General features: G+C 45.6%; 1 protein-coding gene across 8 annotated transcripts in view; it reads right to left on the bottom strand.

Moving 5' to 3' along the window:
* APBB2 (amyloid beta precursor protein binding family B member 2) overlaps positions 1 to 21,686 on the bottom strand; it is a 681,814-nt gene that overhangs the window by 574,917 nt on the left and 85,211 nt on the right. The window contains exon 1 of one of the 8 annotated variants that reach the window (XM_029588895.1): positions 2,793 to 2,812. The exons of the other annotated variants lie outside the window; for them this stretch is intronic. The gene's annotated coding sequence lies outside the window, so the exon portion shown is untranslated. Of the gene's footprint in view, positions 1 to 2,792; positions 2,813 to 21,686 lie in introns of those variants that run through there. 8 annotated transcript variants of the gene reach the window in all.

Raw genomic sequence — 21,686 nt, 5'->3', positions numbered from 1 at the left:
TGTCACTTGTTACGTGTTGCGTGGCTCACACCAATATGTCTAAAGATCAGCTGAGAACAGCGTCTTACGTCATCAGAATGAAATTTCTATTCAAAACATGCTATAAAGCTTGTGTACCAGCAGGGAATCCGGCTCGATTATTCTGATTATGTCAAATCAATGTTGTCCACTCGATTTCTTCGTTCAATCCATGTGGAACCACCGTTTTTAACCTAAAAATCCAATGTTGTTCCTTATAATTTAAACTTCTCTTCTGATCACCTCCTCGTTCGTTATCATCTATTTTGTCCAAAATCGTCCATCTCAGTTGGTGAAACTGATGGTCCTTGCTGACACAATGGTCAACTATTGGAGCCTCCAATACAAGAGAATATGTTCTACTTCGGAAGAATTCGAAAGGCAGGCGGAATTACTGAAAAATAAGTTCAAAGATAGGGGTTACCCTAAGAAAGTCATCAACAAGGCTTACAAAAGAGCCAAATTTTCGGATCGCGATTTATTATTACAGTATCAGAACAAAAAGGAACAGAACAGATTAACTTGTATCATACCACAAAGTACGGCGACGGCATCGGTTATAGCCTCCATTCGGAGACATTGGCCTATATTAGCAATTCATGAAGAATTTGACGAATTCCCTCTAATAGCCACTACAAGAGGGTCTAACATCAGAGATAAAGTTGTTCATTCAGACATAATGAAAAATGATGAACATTATGGGGGACAGCACAGGGCATGTCAAAGATGTGACATGTGCAGCACGACCATAGAAGGTGGAGAATGGACAGATTCTGTAACAGGATACCTCGTAAAAAGGAAAAGAAATACCGATTGCACATCCAAAAATGTGATTTATCTTATACAATGCCCATGTCCAAAAAACTATGTGGGCAGAACATCAAGGGCAATACGAACGAGGTTGATAGAGCACAGATCAAAACTTAACACTAAAACAATGGAGGCTCCAATAGTTGACCATTGTGTCAGCAAGGACCATCAGTTTCACCAACTGAGATGGACGATTTTGGACAAAATAGATGATAACGAACGAGGAGGTGATCAGAAGAGAAGTTTAAATTATAAGGAACAACATTGGATTTTTAGGTTAAAAACGGTGGTTCCACATGGATTGAACGAAGAAATCGAGTGGACAACATTGATTTGACATAATCAGAATAATCGAGCCGGATTCCCTGCTGGTACACAAGCTTTATAGCATGTTTTGAATAGAAATTTCATTCTGATGACGTAAGACGCTGTTCTCAGCTGATCTTTAGACATATTGGTGTGAGCCACGCAACACGTAACAAGTGACACGTCGCTCACAGCTGATTTCTAAACTCCTGTGTAACGTAACAATTAAGACGTCCTTCTTACCATTGGCGGGATTGTGATCCGTAGTTTTTTATAAAAAAAGCAAACTGAGAAACGCAAAAAAAACGCCGCCATTCAGAGCTGTTCAAGCCTGAGAGAAAGGAAGACAATGTCGAGGAAACCAGCACGCCATTGAATTAGCGTTTGCCACTTTGAGGCAGGAGATATTGCACGCCATTGAATTAGCGCTTGCCACTTTGAGGCAGGAGATATTCAAATTCGGGCCAGGAGAAGAGTCTGCAGAACTGGCGGAACTTGAGAGCGCGTTCCATTTAAAGGATACAAACTCCCCTGAGGAAGAAAGGATATTTTTTCGAAACACAGCTGTGTTGGGAGATAAGTGACACGTTTTCTATACCTTACCATCATGGCGTTTGGGAGATAAGTGACACGTTTTCTATACCTTGCCATCATGGCGTTTAGTACGGACATTTTCCTAGTATAAAATCTTACCTTAAATAGGTTTATATTAATGGCGTTTTGATTATAAATATCTTAGATAAGCTAAAAGCCAGTACTGGCGTCATATAGAGAATAATTTTACTATTTATTCACACACTGATTAAAATAAAGAAGGAATATAAACAAAAAGGGATTGGAAGGTCGGTAAGCTTATGATTACATTACAAAATTGAAGCAAGGCCGAGGAGGCATGCATTCATATGTATGAAACTTACCTTTTCCATTCCATATTATTTTTTAATTAAAAGATATAAAAATATATAAAAATTGACACACAAAAAATTGTTAGGCATAGGAGGGTGAGATTAACATTGAGATATATACTTTTTAGACAAACATAATTTCATGACACAGTAATTCAGTCTACTAGCAAACCAGAGGTTAAAGGTTAAACAAACGAAATATATTTTGACAATTTATGTATGTTTCCTTAAATATATACATAAATAAAATGTTTCATAACACAACCTATCTCATGAAAACCTTTCATTTATATAAAAAATATATAATATTCCAAGATTAATGTTATTGTTATAATTTATAAAAATAATAAAACAAATTCTGTCCCCCACACACTCATCTCTCCCCCCCAAGCACGTCTGTCCCCCAAACACTCATATCTCCCCCCAGCACATGTCTGTCCCCCACACACTCATCTCTCTCCCCCCCCCCCCAAGCACGTCTGGCCTCCACACACTCAACTCTCCCCCCCCCCTAAGCACATATCTGTCCCCCACACACTCATCTCTCTCCCCCCCCCCCCCCAAGCACATGTCTGGCCCCCACACACTTTCTCCCCCCCCAGCACATGTCTGGCCCCCACACACTCATATCTTCCCCCCCCCCCCAGCACACGTCTGGCCCCCACACACTTTCTCCCCCCCCAGCACATGTCTGGCCCCCACATACTCATATCTTCCCCCCCCAGCACACGTCTGGCCCCCACACTCATGTACCTCTTCTTTTTGATTGTTGCCAGTTAAATGCTTCACTCACTTCAGGTTTCAAGCCTGCCGTGCTGCATAAAACCTTCCAGGACCACCAGACACTGTTGCTTGCAGTCACTACTCCTCGTGGCCAGGCCTCATCGGCAGCAGCAGCCAATGACAGGGACAGCTGGGCTCAAGTCCCACCCACCAAGTCCAAAAAAAAACCACGATTGACAGCAAAAATCGCCCAATAATAAGCAACCCACGAACTGAAAAAAAAAAAAGTGAATCTCTAGAAAAAAAAGCCCAAACTCGCCTCAGAGTTGACCGGGCTTGCGCGACACACCTGCACACTGCAGGCGACACACTAACGTGTCGTGACACACAGTTTGGAAAGCTCTCATGTAGTGTAGTTGGATATCAGAAGGCGTTTGACAAAGTCCCTCATGAGAGGCTTCTAAGGAAACTAAAAAGTCAAGGGATAGGAGGCAGTGTCCTTTCGTGGATTACAAACTGGTTAAAAGACAGGAAATAGAGTAGGATTAAATGGTCAATTTTCTCAGTGGAAAAGGGTAAACAGTGGAGTGCCTCAGGGATCTGTACTTGGAACAGTGCTTTTCAATATATTTATAAATGATCTGGAAAGGAATACGAAGAGTGAGGTAATCAAATTTGCAGATGATACAAAATTATTCAGAGTAGTTAAATCACAAGCAGGTTGTTATAAATTGCAGGAGGACCTTGCAAGACTGGAAGATTGGGCATCCAAATGGTAGATGAAATTTAATGTGCACAAATGTAAGGGGTGATGCATATAGGGAACAATAATCCATGCTGTAGTTACACGATGTTAGGTTTCATATTAGGAGCTACCACTCAGGAAAGAGATCTAGGTGACATAGTAGATAATAGATTGAAATCGTGGGCTCAATGTGCTGCAGTAGTAAAAAAAACAGTGTTAGGAATTATTAGGAAGGGAATGCTGAATAAAACTGAAAGTCATAATGCCTCTGTATCTCTCATTGGTGAGACTGCACCTTGAGTACCATGTACAATTCTGGTCACTGCATCCCAAAAAAGATAATAGTTGCGATGGAGAAGGTGCAGAGAAGGGCAACCAAAATGATAAAGGAAATGGAACAGCTCCCCTATGAGGAAAGGCTAAAGAGGATAGGGCTGTTCAGCTTGGAGAAGAGATGGCTGATAACAGAAGGAATAGGGAGCACTCCATGAAGTTAGGAAGTAGCACATTTAAAACTAATTGGAGAAAATTCTTTTTCACTCAACACACAATTAAGCTCTGGAATTTGTTGCCAGAGGATGTGGTTTAGTGCAGTTAGAGTAGCTGGGTTTAAAAAAGGTTTGGATAAGTTCTTGGAGAAGTCCATTAACTACTATTAATCAAGATATCTTAGAGAATAGCCACTGCTATTACTGGCATCAGTAGCATGGGATCTGCTTAATGTTTTGGTACTTGCCAAGTACTTGTAGCCTGGATTGGCCACTGTTGGAAACAGGATGCTGGGCTTGATGGACCCTTGGTCTGACCCAGTATGGCAATTTCTTATGTTCTTATCAGATGCAAGCCATCTGACTTGTACATCCCTGGGCAATCCTTCACACTAAAATCGTGTCTCAGGGCCGCACTATCTAGATGGAAACAAACTTGGAGATTTCCCAGTTAATCCCCTTTCTCCTTTTTTTTTATATCTTTCCTCTCTATGATGGAGCATCACACTATAATATCAGACTATATTATCCATGATCTAGGGAATAATGTTGCAATTTGCACAAGGTTCTTAATTCTCAAAACTCTTCTAAGGCCTGCTAGGACATTGCCACCAGGTGTATCAGGATAGCGAGTGGTGGTGGTTCAGTGTGAGCTGCAAGCACCATGTTGGGAACAACTGGCCCCATTTCATGGTGCAATTACCCATCCATTGAATCCTACTTCCTGCTGTGCAAATCCAAAATGCTCCCCTTGAAGCTGCTGTAATGCTCTCTACTCCTCCCAGAAAATGTATGAGTGCCCTCATTAGCCCTAAGAGACTCGGCATTCCTCACCTGCAATGTGCCCCTGGCGCCTCATATGGGATCCTGAATCTTAAGGGAAAACCCTCCCATAGCAACTGTGCAACTTCACAATCTAGGTTTTTACCTAGCTATGGGCTCATCGCAGGTGAAGATACTGGGGTCTTTGCTTTTTTTTTTTTAAATGTCCTGCTGCAGGCACAGTAGGGGCCCCTGGGCTCTCTTTTGGCAATGCAAGCCTGGGTGTCCGCCCCCACAGTTAGTACATTTGTCTTTGAACTTGCAGGCTTGCATCCAGGGGCGTTGTCCATTGTTGAACTGCCGATAGGGCGTCTCGGCAGTTGCTGCTCGGGGGGCCAAGTGTAGTGGGGAGCTCACGCTGCCCTGTCCCATAACCCTCAGCCAAAGACTGGTGTGTCACAGCCAGCCCTGACCCTGGCTGACAGGACTGCGGCTGCTGCAGAGTCATCTCACTGAGCCATAGGTCTGTATCCCTAAATCCCCAAGTTGCTGATTTGCTACAAGCTAGCTCCTTTCTGAGTTTAACCAGGCCCAACTGCCATAGGTTCTGTGGGCTCTGAGCATCATGTCTGAGCACCTCCATAGACCTGCATGCAAATCAGGCCTCTTCTCACCAATAATGTTGGCCAATATGTGAAAACCCAAGATCCGGTCATTTATAGGAATGAGCACTTGCTGGGTTTTTTTCCCAGAAACCCCCCCCCCCCCCTCCCCCCTGCCTGCTTTTTTTGTCTGTTATTTTCTCTTCCCCTGCCTCCTTGGGATCCCTTAACAGTAGCTTCAATACATCTACATATTTCCCCTCCCGGATCTTTCACTTTATCTTCTCTGGGACACAGACTCCAAGCAGTGCTATTGGATATGTACCCAAACTACTGTTCTCCCCGTACACAGATCCAACCCTGATGTCACCCACCGGTACCGGGCCCGCTACAAGCTGTGGCTTCCAATTCAGAACCTGAGGATGAAATCACTAGTGCTGGAGGACTGGGACCCTGAGGAATCCCAGGCATTAAATGCTCCTCTAACTCACCTTTCCTTTTTCCTGCCTAAGAGCTTAAATGATGTTTTCATTCCATTCATCATCTTTGACTTCCCCTTCCTCTGCGCTTTCCACCAGTTCTCCCCACCTTCCTCTCTGCCACACCTTCCCCTCCCCACCTCTTCTTATATCCCCATAACCACCCACCTCACTTACAGATTTGCCCCCTTCATCATTGGGCCCATGAAGGCTGCTCATTATCAGTGCTCTGGAGCAGCATAGCGTACTGGTCTGGTATCTCTCTGCTTGCTGTGTCCTTCTGTGCTCTCGTCCTTTTCACAGGTGGTTCCCCGTTCCATTCCAACCGCTTGTGAGCCCAGTGCGTACCATGTGGTGCCGCATCTCACCTCGGTTGAAGAATCAGCTGATCAAGATTGTCTTCTTGCTGTTCAGAAGCCCGCCTGTAACCTTGATCCACTGCCTGTTCCTTCTTTGTCTACCACTAGTGCTCTGCTTGGATGCTGCACTCTTACACTTGGAGGGAGCAGATCCCAAGGCGCTGGAGACAGGGGGCCATTCCTTGCTAGGAGACGACTTCTTGCTCTTTTTTCCTCCGCCGGCAGTCTTACTTGCATCTGCAGCTGCCATGTTGTCCTCCTGGGGCTCCAGAGACACGTGGTTCACATCAGACACGTGGTCTTCTTCCAATATCTTGCAGGGCACTTCCTAGGCTGTGGGATGGGAGGGGGGGGTCTTCTATGAGTTTGGTTACAGACCCGCTGATCCTTGCCTCGGGAAGCCGATGCTCTGCTGATATTGCCCGGCTTCCTCTCACTTTTGCATCTAGCTATCTTCTCTCTCAGATGTTGACTTACTTGGCTTTGCCTCTTGCCTCAGTGTTCAGCTGCAGTTTGGTGCTGGGTTGCTTCAGCCTGTTGAGGTACCTACCCCCCCTGAATCGCTCCACACTCGCAGTCACAACCTGAGCGCATCCAGGAGCTCCCGCTTCAGAGTGGCGGCACTGGTAGTGAGGCGGTCAGCAGCAAGGGGTGGCGAGTCCTTCTGCCTGTATTGTTGCTCCTGGCTGCCAGGAAAGAGACACCGCTGGATGCTGGAGGGAGGAGGAGGAAGGAAGCAAAACTGGAGACGGATTCCTTCGGCCTGCAGCGAAAGAAAGAGGAGGCAGCTGTGGAAGCGGCTCCTCCTTATGGTTCAGCATGGATCCTCTCCCCTGCCTAGCTCCTCCTCGCTGTGCCCAGTGAGGCTCCTTAGGAGCAAGACTTTCTCTACATATCAGCTGACACCCACACAGTATGGCTGTGGGGCAAATGAGGCCAAGCCCAGCACTCTCCCCTGTCCGAGCCAAGAGCTCTCATCCCAACCAACCCCCCAACCCGACCAATTTGATCGCTGCCGGTAGCTTAATTCAAGCACCCTTTCCGTGGTCATCCTCTGCCTCTCTGCTGACCCATGACAGTGCCTCCCTCCGGTCATATGACCCCGGGCAGCCCCTCCACCTGGCCTCTGGTCCTGTGGCCCTCTACCTTTGTAAAGAGCACACACCTGACCGTGACAGCAGCCAGCACCCCCTCAGAGCCAGAGCCACACAAATACAATCCCTGACAGACGCACACCGCCTGCAAAGAACTAAGAGCATTACGTATAGAGATACCTAGAGCCAGAGTCTGAAATATCGCTCCAGAATTTGCTCGCCAAGGACACGTTGCCCTCCTCCATGGACTCCCACCTCCCAAACACGTTGCCCTCCTCCATGGACTCCCACCTCCCATTAATGTTTGGGATACGTGGAGAGTGCACACTCTCCATCCCACTGACTCCTCTCTCCATCACCTTCACTCTTTTTTGCCCCCACCCCCTACCCTTTCGCCCTCTTCCTCTACTCCTCTTCCCTCTCCCGACCACCGCAGCCGTTTCTGGTCCTCCCCCTGAGGTTCTGATTATGAAGGAAGACTCCTTTGGAAGACACCTCACCTGCAAAGAAACAGCCGATGGCCGGCAGCCAAATGGATTTTTCATACCCTGAATACATTACCTGCAAAAATACATAAACAGCTCCATTAGGCAAAAGCTTTACTGCGACAGATCAGGAGGGAGAGAAAAAGACTTCAAGACCCGATAGGTGGGAAAGTGGACTTAGCTATGGAAACCCTCTTTCCTCAAGAGTGAGCAAGGAGGATAAAGTTTTTATGTAATGGACAGCCATTATGGTTTGTTTGGGGTTTTTTTGTTGTTGTTTTTTTTAATAGCAAACGGCATTTTATTTAATGCCTCATTCCTAATGTAGTTGTTTCAGGTTTGGCTGTAACTGTCGGGGGTGACTTCATGGTGTGCTGTGTCACTGAATTACAATTCCCAAGGCGCGTTTAAAGGTTCTACGAAAAAATGTGGTGTGTTGCTTCCTTGAAGCTTATTTAATGTATGGTCTTTATAGGCTACTGAGCCTGCATATATTACATGAATATCTGTATGTGGGGGGGGGAGTGAGAGAGAAAGAGAGAAAACTCCCACAAAGCAGCCAAGTCCTCACCCACTGGGGCTGCAATATTAAGAGCAGGAATTTGCAATTTACATATAAAGAGCAAAGATTTGCACACTAATAATAGGAAAGTTCTTGCTCTGCAGAAGAGCCCAGGGTCTTTAATTGCTCTCTACGGCCTGAAATAGTATCTTCCCTGTGGAGTTCACAGTTTCCTACAATTAAAAATCCCAAACAATCCAGAGTCAGAAAGGAAAACAAAAGAGCTTCATTCTGACGGTCAACAAAGATCCATTCCCCTAAAGACAAAAAATGTCATCAAGAGGAGAATTACGGCGGGTTGGCCTTCAGAAAAAGGCGGAAAAAAAAAAAAAAGAATTCCACAAGCTACAGAAGACAAATTTACCTATTTCTGCCATCTTATTCAGACGAGAAGTCAATTCCCTTCAGAACTACCAGGCAGCTTCTGCACTGCAGCAACTAATCCAAAACGACAGCCTTGTCACAGGTTTATTCTGCAGATCACTGCACTGCAGCAGCTGGGAAGCCAAAAGCAACAAATAAATTCAACACTCGGTGTGGTGGCCCCCCCGCCCTCCGGTGCCACTCAGGTCACCGCGCTGCACGCCGAGGACACAGGAGGCAGTGGGGTCCGGCTGCCACCGCTGGCGTGACAACCCCCTTATCGGTCAATGAGCGGCCGCAGAGAAGGCACCCCTCCGGCACACAAGGCCGGCGAGTGCCCCCCCCCCCCGAGCCGTCCAAACGTTGCCATCTGGAAAAGTGGGAAGAGGCAGAGGCCGACACTTGGTGAGGCCGCCGTAATGCACAGTCTTAGAAAGAAATACGTCACACAATCCTCACTCCAGTTACACAGAGTTCCCAGCGGTCCCATCTTCACTGGGAAATTCACTTTTTTGTCCACCCAATTATTTACTCCGTTTTCCAGGGTTTCTATAAAAGTCCTCCTCTGTGGCCTAACCTGAGTTTTGAAAACGAGACAGAGACATTGAGGAATGTTGGACACGTTATTGCTTGCATTTGGGGGGTTACGATGATATGGCACTCACAATTGCATTTTTTTCTTCCTTATCTAGTTGTACCAGTTTCAGACCTCCTCGGAATAAAGAAGCTTTCGTGCACTTCATGCAATGAGGGCCTGCAGGCTTCCAGAATCAGGCCTCACACTCCTGGAAGGTGCAGCCAAAATGGGGTTTGACAGCTTTTATTTATCTATTTATATTTGATTTATATTCTGCTTTTCGGGCACTTCAAAGCTGCACCCAATAACATATCAAGCATCGAAATGTGGAAGTAATTTCCCTGTGTTGACCATGCTCGCAGGTCCATGCACATGTGCTGGGGCAGGTTAGGTGGCCAGTGAAAGCACACACAAGTCTGATGTGGCTCGTAAGGCGGCATTGATGGATTAAGGTTCGGACAACAGCAGCCACCCAGTCCATACTGCATACAGGATCCCCATCAGGGAGTGGCTGGAGGAAACTGAAATGTCATGCCAAAGAGTTGATGTAGAAAAGTGAACAAGAAACTTCTAAACCACACAGATAACTGATGCCTTACATTTTATCCCACCCTTTTTATCCTTAACAGGGTTTTGCATATTTTCATACAATTTTCAAAGTATCCTGAGCTTCAACATGACAATGTGCTTCTCTTCTCATTGCCTGAGCCGAAACTCCTTAAGCCATGGCTTACTCTGTGACATGGAGCTTTGGTAAAATGACATATTGGCTACCCAGTTAGTTTCTGATTTCAATAAACCACAAAAAAACTGCAACAAGAATGGGATAGAGAATAAAGATGTCAGTTGATCATAACCAGGAGTCAAATAAATTACGAAACCAGAAACACAATCTACAATAACTTTTAGCTGTAGTGACAGTACCATCCCTCCACCTCCACTCCCACCCCCCCACTCTGAGATTCATGCAAGCATCTTTGGCAGGGTAACTCACTCGCAGGTAAATGCTTGAAGAACATAAGCCACTAGTGAAAAAAAGCTCGAGGAAAGTACAATACTATAGTTGGGCTCATGCTCTGAAGTATATAAAAAATGTCACCATCCTCCATAGAATGGCACTGTCTGCATTTGAGAACAAAGAGCTAGACCAGACAGAACCCAATAATCAAAATTTGTATTAACTGGCAAGAGGCTGTTGAAACTCAAGCAGGCCAGTAAAATTCCTGATGGTACCTCTTTTTTTGTTTGCACTAAAAAAAAACAAGATCGATGAGAAGAAAACGCCCTAAAGTCATACATCAGGCATGTTTATAACTGCTTTACTATTCCATTTGTTGTGTTTTTCTTCAGGTCAGCAGCGCAGCCGAAAAAGCAGAGTTTATTTTGGAAGACTGTAAAGTTTGCCAATGTAACTGCACCTGAACAAACACAAACCATGACGGATGCGAGCAGCCACATGTATTACACTGCCTTTTCTACCGGATATGATATGTTATAAGTTTCTGCATGTCAGCTCTCTCTCAAAGAGTGCGCTCCTCAAAAAGTTAAAAAACATTCTAGCCCAGTGGCTCAGGTGCAAAGTGCTAGCCACTGCCATGCGGAGGGTCCCTAGTTCCATTCCTGGGTCCTCTCTTCCACTTGCGAGCCGGTGGGAGCTGGTTCACAGCCCCCCCCCCCCGGGAGGGAAGAAGTCATGGCCACTGCCTAAGGGTGACACCTAGTGGCTGCATTTGGGCTCCATGATTGCAGAAAGCACCCTGGTGCATAGTCCTTGGCCCAGGATGGTCACTACAACCACTGACCCTAGCATAAGCTAAGACAGGGGACCATAAAACAGGAGATGTAGTCCACAAAGGCTCCTGGCACAAGGAGCCCAAGCCCTGGTTCCAGCTGAGCTGGAAACCCAAAAATGCAGGAGCAAAAATAAATAGAGAAATACATTGCTGCTTAGCTTATTTATCCTCCTACATCTATCTAATGCAATGGAGAGAGATTTTACAGGAGTGTTCTGATACCATTTTACGGAGAACAGGGTCCTGGCTTCTAATACGGCCATGAACATACAGTTTTCCTGCTATTAATACTTGCTCTGTGCAATCAGCAACTAGTTAGCATTTTTTAATCTTTAATTTCTTTACAAAACACACATGGCGGGCCTGAGCTAGCAGGGGGGGGTGGGGAAGTAAGCGAGGGAAGGAGCAGTAGCCTCCCTCCCTGGGCGGGAAACAAACAGAAGGCCGATAAAGCCAGCATTCATTTCCCCAGCCTGCAGGTTTACAGCCTGTATTTATTTCCCTGCCTTTTTTGCAGGAGCAGCAGCATTAACAGGAGGGGCTCATTCAGTTTACTCTTCCTAAACTGAATTTGCTGAAAGGCAGCAGGGAATCAGGCGGGCGACGGCAGTGGCAGCTGACAGGAAGCGCACAGCTGCCAGTCTGTTTTTATCTAGGGACAGTTGGGCCTCAGTGCCCATGCAACCTGGCACAGGCCAGCGCGAAGACTGCCCCAAAAGGAAAACATAGCTCATGGCCCCGCAGCTACGCGGCCTCCCCCCTGCAGAACACAAGCATGCAAAAAAACCCAAAAAAAAACACACACACACACACACAACACCGAAACTCGGAGTTAAGAAGCAAGGGAAACTTACTGCTTCTAATCGCTTTCACTTTTTTTAGGGCGTGGTATCTGAAGAGGGGACCGACGTGGTCTCAACAGCTCATGGATTACCCCATCTATGGCTTGTTCATAAATGGGTCCAATAAGAGGTAGCACAACCGATAAAGAATCGAGCGTTTGCTAAGTAAGGATAAAACTCAAATGACACCCAACACACACACACACACACCAAGAGCCCAAGTCCACATTAGACAAAGAATTGGAGAAAAGCCTCGGTGAATCTGGGCCACACAAAGATTTTCTGAAGCATGCAGTTATTTATTTAATACAGGTTTACAGGTTTTACCATAATAACTTTAAGGGCAATGGGTAACATTATTTGGCTATACTTTTTCAGCCCACAAATCTTGAACAAAACTGACTAATCAGCTCATCTGGAAGCTCCACCAGCATTCTGGCACACTTCTTGCAGCTGCAGTTTACTGCACCAGCCGCTCGTTCTGCTTTTGCACAGCAGAGATCAATAAATTAAAAAAAAAAAAAACCCAGCTGAAATAACCAAGGGGGGGGGAGACAGGACAGCCAGATCCGCGTTTCTTTCCATCCCTGCCTGCATTCATGATGTCCTTTGATCTTGTTCCTGTTTATAACCGTTTACGATCACTTTCAAGAATATTCATGGAAAAGTATGAGTATGAATGAAAAGCAATGGCATCACAAACAAAAATAGGAAGGGGAAATAAAAAGCATGGGTAACCAACAACAACAAAAAAAAAAAGAGGGATCCCATACAACAAAACAGAAAGAAGATGACTAAAATACAAAGTGCAGAGCAATGAATAAGCATTACTATATGTGAGTAGCCATAGCTACAAACGACACTGCTTAACTAGCATTCTGATATAATCCACATTTTTCATCATATAATTCCTAGCAAATAGAATGCTAGGAACTATTAGGAAAGAAATGGAGAAAAAAACAGAAAATATCAAAATGCCTCTGTATCGTTCCATGGTGCGATCCCATCTTTTGTGCAGTTCTGGTCACCACATCTCAAAAAAAAATATAGCAGAATTAGAAAAGGTACAGAGGAGAGTGAACAAATGATAAAGGGGAAGGAACGATCCCCCTATGAGGAAAGGCTAAAGAGCTTAGGGCTCTTCAACCTGGAGAAGAGACTGCTGAGGAGAGATTGATAGAGGCCTATAAAATGATGAGTGGAGTGTAACGAGTAAATGTTAATCGGTTGTTCACTCTTTCAAAGAGTACAAAGACCAGGGGGCACATAATAAAGTTACTAGGCGATACATTTAAAACTAATGAGAGAAAATAGTTTTTTACTTAATGTAAAACTAAGCTCTGCAATTTATTGCCAGAGGATGTGGTGAAAGCAGTTAGTGTAGCTGCTTTTAAAAAAGGTTTGGACAAATTCCTAGAAGAAAAGTCCATAAACCATTATTAAGGTGCACTTGGGGAAATCCACTGCTTCTCCCTGCGATAAGCAGCATGGCCTCTAATCTACTTCATGGTATCCTGCCATAAGAACATAAGATATGCCATGCTGGAACAGACCAAGGGTCCATCAAGCCCAGCATCCTGTTTCCAACAGTGGCCAATCCAGGTTACAAAAACCTGGCAAGTACCCAAACATTAAACAAATCCCATGCTACTAATGCCATTAATAGCAGCGGCTAGACACTTGATTAATAGTGGTTTACGGACTTCTCCTCCAGGAACTTATCCAAACCTTTTTTAAACCCAGCTACATTAACTTCCCTAACCATAACCTCTGACAAAGAATTCCAGAGCTTAACTGTGCATTGAATGAAAAAGAATTTTCTCAGATTTGTTTTAAATGTGCTCTTGCTAACTTAATGGATTGCCCCCTCCCCAAGTACTTCTATTATTTGAAAGAGTAAATAACAGATTCACATTTACCCGTTCTAATCCTCTCATGATTTTATAGACCTCTATCATATTCCCCCCCCCCCCCCCCCCCCCCCCCCCCCCCCCACCCTCAGCCATCTCTTCTCCAAGCTGAACAGCCCTAACATCTCTAGCCTTTACATCCCCTTTAACATTTTGGTTGCCCTTCTCTGTACCTTCTCCAGTGGAACTACGGTATATCTTTTTTGAGATGCGGCAACCAGAACTGCACATGGTACTCAGGTGCTGTCTCACCATGGAGCAATACAGAGGCATTATGACATTGTCCATTTTATTCACCATTCCTTTCCTAGTAATTCCTAACATTCTCTTTACTTTTTTGACCGCCGTACACTGAGCTGACAATTTCAATGTATTATCCACTGTGACGCCTAGATCTTTTTTCTGGGTGGTAGCACCTTATATGGAAACTAATATCCTGTAGCTAAACATAGATTATTTTTCCCTATATACATCACCCCTTACATTTGTCCATATTAAATTTCATCTGCCATTTAGATGCCCAGGCTCCCAGTCTTGCAAGGTCCTTCTGCAATTTAACTACTCTGAATAATTTTGTGTCATTGCAAATTTGATCATCTCCCTTGTCAAATCCCTTTCCAGATCATTTATAAATATATTGAAAATCACCGGTCCAAGTACAGATCCTTGAGGCACTCCACTGTTTACCTTTTTCCATTGAGAAAATTGACCATATGGGACTTTGACAAATGCCTTCTGAAAATCCAAATACACTACATCTACTGGTTCACCTTTATCCACATCTCTATTAATCCCTTAAAAAAAAAAAAAGTAGCAAATTTGTGAGGCAAGACTTCCATGCTGGCTGTCTTCCACTAAACCATGTCATTCTATATGCTCTGTGATTTTGATCTTTCGAATGGTTTCCACTATTTTTCCCAGCACTGAAGTCAGGCTCACTGGTCTATAGTTTCCCAGATCACCCCTCAAGCCCTTTCTAAATATCGGGGTTACATTGGCCACCTTCCAGAATTCAGGTACAATGGATGATTTTTATGATAGGTTATAAATTTTTACTAATAGATCTGAAATTTCATTTTTTAGTTCTTTCAGAAACCTGGGGTGTATACCATCCAAACCAGGTGATTTGCTACTCTTTAGTTTGTCAATCTGGCAAATCTTATGATCTTATATTCTTGTCATAGCCAGAAATAATTTCTCTCTATGATGAAAAAACAACTTTGGAGTCCAACCCCTCTCTGACTTCATCACAAAAGACCAGGAGGGCAATTTTCAAAAGCCACTTAGTCAAGTAAAGGGGCTCTGTTGAAAGTTGCCCACCCTGTATGAGAGAAGCTTGCGCATTGCAGAACGTCATGTGTATTTTTACCCGCACTTTTGCGAAGGTGTTGCAGCGTCGAGGTTAGGCCAGCGAAGGCAACCATGCGTAAAAGATTTGTTTTTTCAAAACCAGGCACACTTTTTTTTTTTTTCCAGGTGAGAATATCCGCAGAAAAAGGGAAGTGGTATCTTTTCTTTGGGCAGTCTGCAAAGGGGACGTCTGCATGTAATTTCCCCTTTGAAAACTGATGCAAAGCCCACTGGAAGAAGTGCCCATGGACTTGGTACTGAAATGCATGGTTCTGAAAATTGCCCCATAGCCAACTGCAGTGTGTTTCTGAGGGATCTTTCCAAAAAAACTCAGTAAGCTTCAGAGACTGTCCTCAGAGAGCTCTCCCATCAGCCCAGCCCTCCCTTCTGCAATCTGTCGCGTCTCTTGTCCGGTAGGTGGTAGGCCCAGATGGTGAGAGCAGTTTTCAAAAGTGGTCTACCTGCATGAACTGGCTGCCGGAAAGTGGCATTCCCTCAATAGGACAAAAGGTCTCCACAGGTTTTTCCCCTCAGCATGGACTCTTGGTCACATTTGGAGGACACATTCACAGGCAGCACGTTTAGGTTGAGGGAGCAAAACCTACGGGCGTACTTTTCCCATGAACTTCTACCCCCCAGAAAAAGCAGGCACACTCGTCTATGCATGCTTTTACCCGTGGCAGTTTTCAAAGCAAAAGTCCTCATGTACGGAGATTATTTTTCCCCCCACTCCTTTCTCTCTGCAGTAGTCACCTTCTGCGGTCAAGACCCCCGGCTCGCCCCATGCTAGTCGGGCACAGCTGCCAACATCAAGCAAGCCCCCTCAGACCTTGACCCGGAATAAGTGTACATCAGCCTCCTTTAGGAGATGAGAGCCCTAGTCTCCCAACACTGCAGCACTGCCACCAGGTCAAGGGGACCTACCACTCTCTACTGTTGAAGTCAGATGTGTCTTTTTATTTCTTAATTTAAAAATGAGAGAGGATGCAAGTATCTCAAGGTCTTCCTAAAATCACAAGCTCCATGTTCTAAACTCTGTATATATATTTTTTTTTCCACCTGCTCCTCTGTACTTCCAGCTGAACTGGAACCAGGGCTTAGACCTGGCATCATGAGCCTAAATGCCAAATCTACTCACGGATATATTTCCCCCTTTTTGTAACCCCTGCCACCCCCAATATTCCAAGTTTGGTCATTGTAGTGATGGGCTTGGGTGGAGGGGGCCATGCTCCTTCCTCACCCCCTGCCATCACAGGTGCTAAATCCGGCCACCAGCCGTCACTCCTAAACAACGAGCACAACTCCCTCTCCCCAGAGGCGATAAGTACTAACTCTGCAGTATCTGCAGCCCCAGGCGACCTGAGGCATGGAAGACCGACTCGGGATCCAACTGGATACCTATCACACAGCAGTGCGCAGCACTTTCCAACTGTGCCGCCAGTCTAGTAAACAACGCATCTCTTCAGTTTAATTCATTGCTCTTGCTCTGAAGGGCTCAGTAAACACTCATCTCCTGGAGTACTTAGCAGGAGGGTGGAATCAGTGCCACTTCATCAAGAATTCATCTTTTTCCTTAAAGTTTCTCTCCTGTCTTGAGGTGGCCCTATTTTAAGATCTGAGTTGCTAGGTTAGTGATGTCACACTGGGGAATAAACATTATTCAGGATTCTAACTCACTGTCTAATTCACTTGTCACAAGAGGCGGAATTTGACTTAACACTCAAATATGAAACTCGCATTGTTTGCAACAAAAAAATGAAAATAAAGAATTACTAGCATACCAGTAGGGCATTAAATATTGTCTTTACTTGCTGTCAGTATTACACTTACATTTTTACTTTACAAAATGGATAGAAACTGTAAGCTTAACGTCTTTCCTACAGACACAGAACAGGAGAAAAGCCTTAGTGAGTCAAGTCGGAACGCTTAGCCCTTGTTCCAGAGCATCTCCTCCGAATCCTTTACGATAAAACATTTCCCCGGCCTCCACCTGCTATACAGAGGATCCACGGTTCAGGCCTGCTACACCCCAGGTTGGCCAAGGAGACAGCATTCCCAGCCCCTGAAGGGAGTTGTGGTCATCCCTAAGGATGACATCTGGAGGCTGGATTGAGGGTGCATGGCTCCCAGCCTCAGGAGTCCTGCTGCAATGCCCGCTTACAGGCCGATTCAGTACGGTGTGCTCAGGCCGAGCGCACCGTTAGCCCCCGTTTGGACGCACGTTTTCGACGCACTATTATTACCCTTTATACAGTAAGGGGTAATAGCGCGTGGAAAACGCGGTCCAACCCCCCCGAAACTAATAGCACCCTCAACATGCAAATGCATGTTGATGAGCCTATTAGTTAGTCCCGCGCGATACAGAAAGTAAAATGTGCAGCCAAGCCGCACATTTTACTCTCAGAAATTAACGCCTGCCCAAAGGCAGGCGTTAATTTCGGCCGGCACCGGGAAAGTGGTCAGAAAAGCAGAAAAAACTGCTTTTCTGTACACCCTCCGACTTAATATCATACCGATATTAAGTCAGAGGCCCCCCCAAAAAAACAAATCTGCCCGTGGCCCTCGGGTTGGAAAACGGATGCTCAAATTTGCCGGCGTCCGTTTTCCGAACCCGTGGCTGTCAGCGGGTTTGACAACCGACGCCGGTAAAATTGAGCGTCGGCTGTCAAACCCGCTGAGAGCCGTCGCTTCTGCCAATAAGTAGGCGCGGGCCCTCATTTGCATACAGAATCGCGCGCCCAGGAGAATGGCCTGGGCGCGCGTTGGGAGAGCGGGCGCTCGCCTCGGCGCACCAGCTCTCCCGCGCATTTTACTGAATCGGCCTGAGTGGGAGGCAGCATCTATTAAAATAGGTGACAAAGCCCCCAGGAGGTTGTGAATGGAGACTGATGGTGCCAGAATCCCACCAGTTAGGAACAAGAGTCTAAAAAATTTTTCCTTCATCCTTGTTAGATGAAAGATCTAAACCAGGATCTCCTATAAAGCATGGGGCCTTTTCCCAAGATCTTAGTTTTTTCATTTCCTTTTATTTATATATACATAATCACTTTCAAAAGAAAAGTATGATACAGTAAGTAATCAGTCATTCAGGAAACAGCCACAGAAATGTCAATTAATAGTGGTACAAAGCTGCTTCTAAACTTTTAATTTAAAGCCCAAGAACCTAGCAAGGGAAAATTTTAAAAGTGTTATTTTTCGTATTGCTATCTCTCTTCCCTGCAGTTCGGTGAACAGAAATAGGCTCTGGAGAGCAGATGCTGTATTGGCAGCTATTCAAATGGTCCCCTTGACTGCATCTGCTTTTCTTTTTTTCCTCCTAGGGAATTTAGCTTCCCATGAAAGGTGCCAGACTGAAGCACTGGAACCGAGAGTCCTCTGCTTATGCGCAGATCAAGTACAGCACAGGCAGCAGCAGTGCAAGCTTCCTCATATCTGCTTTCCTAACTATTGGCTGCTCTTTATTGCTTATGTGATGTACCAGTACCAGGCCTTTCTAACAAGGCACTGCATGCATGAACCAACAGGATGCAACCTAATGCTGCAGAGATGATTTTCCAAACCTAATCTGAACATTTCTAAGGTGGGGAGGGACTTTGGCAGACTAAATGCTATAACCTGTAAAGCATGAGCCTTAATATCTGGATTACCATCAATACTCTCATGAAAAAAGTCTCAAGCTCTCAAACATGCATAGAGGGGGCCTGAGGTTAACATCTCATTTGAAAGACAGCACCCCAAGCAGCCTAACATTGCTCCTGCCACCATGGTGGTACACTGGTTCAGTGCAACCCAGACTAAAAAGAGCCTCTGACATACCCAGTGTTACTTAGGAAGGATCTGCAAACAATTCAAGCTCTAACTCAGAGTGCACGAGTAGACTGGTTGTTACAGCAGCAGGCTGCGAGCCAGCGAAGCCAGGGTTCAAATCCCACTGGTGCTCTGAGCAGAGTGACCCTGTTTTCCCCCTTTGAGCCTAGGCCATCTTAAATCCCACAGAGGGTGAGAGCTCTGTGGGTGGGATCCTGCTGGGCAGGGAGAGTCCAGAGAGAGGGACCAGCTGGGGAGCACAAGAGGGTAAGCCCAGTTGTGTTCAGGAGGCCCCTATGCCTCCGGGAGGAAGGCAGCTCCTGAAAAGCATTCTGTCCAAACCAGAAGTACGCTGACCAGAAGTAAGACAGTCTACAGCCTCTGTCTATGTAAGTGAATTCTGCTAAGATAGGCAGTCCACTGTTATAGTATTTTTTGCTACAATATATGCAGTTGAATTTTCATAGGCTATTCACGTGTAGTGCAATTTACGCACATACATGGCTTTTGAAAATTTCTATGATAATATTTTTCATTTACATGTGTAACTCCTTTTAAAATTACCTCCAAAGTGCACTTAACGTTTTCATGGGGTGCCAGGCTGCAGTCAGGATACATCCCCACAAGAGCAGTACAGGACTGCAGGGCTCGACGAATGCTGGTCTTCTGCCTAGCCAACCCCCTCCACCGTAGGTTGATCCCTTAGGTTCTGGGGACCGGTACGGCTTGTCTCCTGGCGAACATCATGGCTGGTCATGGCTGGAGGCTGGGCTAGTACTGGGGCTTGGCAGGAGCTGGATACAAACATGGCTGGAGGCTGATACTGAGGGTGTAGCAGAAGCTGGAGACAGGCAAGACAGCTCTGACTGGGGACCGGATATAGGCTCAGGCTGAGGAGTGGATACAGGATCAGAGCTGAGCCAGGGACAAGGGCAAGGACAGGGAAACAGACAAGGAACTGGATAGGACAAGACTGGAACAAGGACAAGACCAGACTAGATAGAACAGCCAACAATGAACAGGGAAGCCCAAGGCTTGCTAGGAGAACCTAGCAGGCCCAGAGGCCGTAAAGTAATGCAGAAAGGCCCGGGGGGGGGGGGGGGGGGGGGGTCACAGAGCAAGGCAAGGAAGTCTAGGAAGCCACAGAGTGTAGCAAGGAGGCCCGGGAGGCCACAGAGTGAGGTAAGGAAGCCCGAGAGGCCACAGGGCAAAGCAAGAGGCCATGAGAGACCACAAGGCAAGTCAGGAGGTCTGGGTGTGCTGCAAGGTAAGGCGAGAGGCCTGGATAGACCACATGGCAAACAGGGCAAAGAACCCGAGGTGATGTATGAAGAGGCATCGATGGACTGGATAGGCTGGTTTTAAGTAAGGCAAGAACTACTGAGTCGGGTAAACAACGAAAAGGTGGCTTAGGTAACTGGCAGCAGAGTTCGCTGGAGGCCTCTGCTAGTGGGAAAGCATCATAGTAGGTAGAACCAGGGCACGGTGAGGCTCCATAAAAGGCAAAACCGAGACAAATGTGTGTAAAACCTATGACAATTCAAAGGCATATACTGTGACAATTTTCAAAAGCCCACTTACACGGGGGTCAAGTGCATTTCCATGTGTAAAACCCAGTGTTAAGCATGGAAATGCCTTTGAAATTCTGGCCCATAATGTATTTCAGTTTTAATATTGGTGTTTATCCAAATAATTTGTATGTATTTTTTTTTTAATGTATGTTTGTAATCCACACTGGATAGGTTCTCCAGAAATGTGGAATATAAAACAACACAGATAAAATAAATAAATAGTGTTTGATACACAAGTTCTTTTTTAGAAGGAGAATGACTTTAAAAGCCTGCACCCTTGTACTTGTAAGCACTTTTGGGCTTCTGTGCGAGACAGGCTGCAGAGATAATTTAAGCCCTTCTGTCACAGCTCTCATCTGCAATGGATTTTTTTATTTTTTTTTTTTGCATATATTGATATAGTCCAGAAGTTTAGGGCAATGGAGGTTTGTTTCTTTTTTTCATTTTGCCTGGATGACCTTTCCTTCTCCCCACCCAAAATAAACACATAGGTAAATCCATCCCATAGACATAGAGTGTGCAAATCAAATGAGGAAAAGCAGTCCAGACGGCAAGACTAGGAAAGCACTGGTTAAATACAAAAAGAAAAAACAAAAATCATACAACTTCCAATAGGTCAGGGCTGCAGCTTGTACGTAGGGTACAACGCTCTTTACCACTCACACATCTATCAAACCTCTCCGGTTAACAGTTTTCATTCAAATTCTGCCGACATTTCTTTTCTTTTTTTTTTTTTTTTTTTTTTTTTAAACAATATAAAGACACTTAGTTGGCTTCACATTTTTTGCAGCAGCTTTACTTTATGGATTTCCTGTCAGGTTAATGCATGGCGGAGTGCTTCTGCCTGCCTCTTGGCTGGCCCATGCTACGACAGCATGCTGGACTGCGGGAGGATGTGCTTCCTCAAACCTTCCCCACCACAGGTTAGGTGCCAGCAGACGCAGTGCGATGTCGGCAGCCCCTACACACGCAGCTCAGAAAGAGACGAGGAGAGGAGAGGTTTGCAGCTGAGGGTTCCGTAACTCCAGGCACGGATCCCGTTCAGTGCACGCGTCGCTGAACAGCGCTGCCAATATGCTGAATGGTGCTGGCAGATGTGTACAAACTAGTCACCCACTTTGGTTGGCAGAGAACT

Source organism: Rhinatrema bivittatum, chromosome 1 (genome assembly GCF_901001135.1).
Source record: "Rhinatrema bivittatum chromosome 1, aRhiBiv1.1, whole genome shotgun sequence".
NCBI lineage: Eukaryota > Metazoa > Chordata > Amphibia > Gymnophiona > Rhinatrematidae > Rhinatrema > Rhinatrema bivittatum.
The sequence above is the reverse complement of the archived record's forward strand: the minus strand, read 5'-3'. Positions and strand labels throughout refer to the sequence as shown.